General features: G+C 39.8%; 1 long non-coding RNA gene across 1 annotated transcript; it reads right to left on the bottom strand.

Annotated features, from left to right (window-relative positions):
* Nucleotides 1–2471: 2471 nt before the first annotated feature.
* LOC125548310 lies at nucleotides 2472–2770 on the bottom strand. The gene is made up of 2 exons (XR_007300981.1): nucleotides 2686–2770; nucleotides 2472–2588 (listed from the first exon to the last, which is right to left on the bottom strand). It is a non-coding gene; the product is annotated as an uncharacterized LOC125548310 (long non-coding RNA).
* Nucleotides 2771–3423: the final 653 nt, after the last annotated feature.

The following is a 3423-nucleotide window of genomic DNA, read 5'->3' on the forward strand; positions in this document are numbered from 1 at the left end:
ATATACAGCCCTTAGGGCGTCGTTTAGACTTTGGGTTTTGTTTAGATTAAAAGTTCGCCATAGCTGCAACTTCTCGTACTTCGTTTGTGTCCAACGACCAGACCAAGACGTCACAGAACCCCACCTTGATCAATAAAGCTTTCATCTTATATTCGCAATATCCAGATTGCAATCTCAGTTTCTTGCTTGTTCTTCGTTTGCTTGCAGGAAACAGACCCTCGTGGTCAGGTTGATCGTGCTCCGGCGTGGTCAATAACCCCTCGGAAGTTGGTTTAGCGATTGCTAAGGCGCGACGTCTCGCACGTTCGTAGTCAGATCGTCAAGGTCGACTCCCCCAGAAATGATAGCCACCATCTCATCGAAACATCGGGACACCTTTGCCTCTATCACCATTTCTTTACAACCTTAGGGTGATGGAACTGACGAAAATGAAATAGCTCATATTTGCTAGAATCAGTAGCAGCTGGACAAGAGGCATGCCAGTTAAGTAAATGTTGAAGGAGCTACAAGCACACTGTTACCAAAAGTGCAAAAAAGATGCAAAGAAATTGTTAGAGCAAATAAGTTGGAGTCACTAGGAATCATGAAACCATATACCAACAGTTCAACAATACAATTTATTTAACTGTGGCTGGAACATATACATGTAACTTAAATAGATCAATCACAACCAATAAGCTATTAAAGTAAGATACTCAATTGTATAAGTATATTCATTTGAAGGTAGCTAGAAAATACAATTCCTTTGAAGGGGGCCTTACATGGTGGAATATGTAGCATAAGCACTCAGGCATAAACCGGACATTTGAAGCCTCACCCCAGATAAGAAGGTACAATCCAATGTGGAGAAGCATTAGCTGCTGCTTCTTTAGTTCTGTGTCATCATATTTGATCCTATGACACAGAGCAATGGTATTAAGAAATGTTAAATGCTACAGGAGATTTAATGGTAATAGCATGAAACAAAATCACAAAACCATGTACCACTTACATGATTCTTGAACTAACATGCAAATAGTGACACCATGATCCATAATTTCCAAATATTTTGTCCCACAAATCATTCACAGTGTCGACCTGAAATTCCATGTTAGCTCAGTGTCAAAATTTCACATTCTAAGTCCATAGCAAAAGATTCTGTTGAGCAACGCATAGGTAAAATAGAAGATAAAATAGTTGTGACAAAACCTACAAGGAACATATTGTTAAGCTTCATGCACTAGCCGACGCAACCAAAAGTCCGAACTGATGGAAAGGGCTAGGCAATCCACATATACACTTCAACACTCCCTTTCACGTGTGATGTGGGAAGTCAACACGTGGATAGTCTCTGAGGTATGGCTCAGGAGACCTATACATGGAAACAAAGGGGGGCAGCAGCAATTTTTAGATAAATTGCGAAAGCCAGGATTTGAACTCAAGACCTTAGGCTCTGATATCATGTTAAGCTTCATGCACTAGCCAACGTAACCAAAAGTCCAAACTGATGGAAAGGGCTAGGCAATCCACATATACACTTCAACACCCCTCTCACGTGTGACGCGGGAAGTCAACACGTGGATAGACTCGGAGGTATGGCCTATAAGTGGACAGAAAGGGGGGGGGGGCGCAAACAATTTTTAGATAAATTGCGAAAGCCAAGACTTGAACTCAAGACCTTAGGCTCTAATAATATCATGTTAAGCTGCATGCACTAGCCAACGGAACCAAAAGTCCGAGCTGATGGAAAGGGCTAGGCAATCCACATATACACTTCAACACCCCTCTCACGTGTGACGTGGGAAGTCAACGCGTGGATAGACTCGGAGGTATGGCTCAAAAGGCCTATAAGTGGACACAAAGGGGTGCAGCAGCAATTTTTAGATAAATTGCGAAAGCCAGGACTTGAACTCAAGACCTTAGCTCTGATACCATGTTAAGCTTCATGCACTAGCCAACGCAACCAAAATTCCAAACTGATGGGAAGGGATAGGCAATCCACATATACACTTCAACACATATATCTTACCAAAGGATGCCCTTCCTGTCCTGAGGTCCTTGTGCTAATATTTGCAAGCAGTAACACCATATTTTCTCTCTGATTTTCCACATTCGATTTCTACAAAAGGAACCATGTAGTACAACATTAAATATGTTTTTCAAGCATAATACCATGAGCACAAGTAAGACTGGACGGGATGACGTTCCATCACCTCAGATACGATATCAGAACATAATTGGGAAACCAATCATTTACCTGAAATCCAAATGCTAGCGAAAGCCAGTCAAGTAAATCCTAGATAGGTTTTCCTTCCCTTTGCATTGAAGACATTTGTAGCTTTGGAAGACCGTCTATGTTACGTATTACATCTATAGCATTTTTTTATCTACACCATTTACAGCACAAATAGGATCATAACTTGCTGCAGATTTTCATAAACAAGTAGAAAGAGTGGGAGGAGCAAACATAAGTACTAGGAATTATAACTAACCTCCGGGAGTTCCACAACTGCTTCTGCAGAACCAGGAAAATTGAGGGGGACTATGTTGTACTTGTAACTCTTAAAATGAGCACTCTTTTCCTCTACTACTTTAGCACGTTTCATCACCTACAAAACAAAGTTTGGGAGACAGTGTTGAAGAAGCTCACCAATGGAACAGGTGAACAAAAACTTATATAAAACAATTTTATATAAAATGGAGTACCTCAGAATCAACCTTGTGGTTTGTTACATCTCTTAACACTTCATAAAGAGCAGACGCCACTTGGTAATATCTAGCCAATTCCTCACTGAGTTTTCAACACAAAAAAGAAGGTGATTAAAGCAGTTCACCACAAACGAAATTGATTATGAGTGTATTATGTCTTACAAGTTCTGTTTTTCAAAGGTTCTTCTCAAATTTTCACAATAGTACTTATAAAATCATTGGATCTCCTTTGAATCATTTAAAGGAAATTGCATGTCATCCTGTCAAACATAGAATAGTGTCAGGTATTCACCACTGAAGAGAAGACGGCAAAGAAGGTAGGTCTCAAAAGGAGAAAAAAAGAGGAGGTAAATTAGTCACAGTAAAGCAAGTTTGCAAGCATAGTCACAACACGGTCATGTCTGCTTCAGACATCAGACGTCCAGCATCAGTTATTCACTTTTCTTATATCGAACTGAATGAAAGAATGCAAGGACATACTATATCTCATATGAGTCAGACTCCTGAAATGAGTTCACAGTCTACTCCCCTTTGTGAGAGCTCACAGTCTACTCCCATTTGTGAGGCTAAGCAACAGCTAATACAAATCTATATCATAAATATGAATTAGAGAAGAAGACTTGCATGGTGTTAGGTCAAGAAGAAAACTAAAATAAGAGTTAATAGACAATGGATTCCCATTTTGGCCAAAACATGAATAAGCTACAAAAAAATGCAGTAAGTTTTTTTGTTGTT

The sequence above is a fragment of the Triticum urartu genome, chromosome 3, assembly GCF_003073215.2.
Source record: "Triticum urartu cultivar G1812 chromosome 3, Tu2.1, whole genome shotgun sequence".
Lineage (NCBI taxonomy): Eukaryota > Viridiplantae > Streptophyta > Magnoliopsida > Poales > Poaceae > Triticum > Triticum urartu.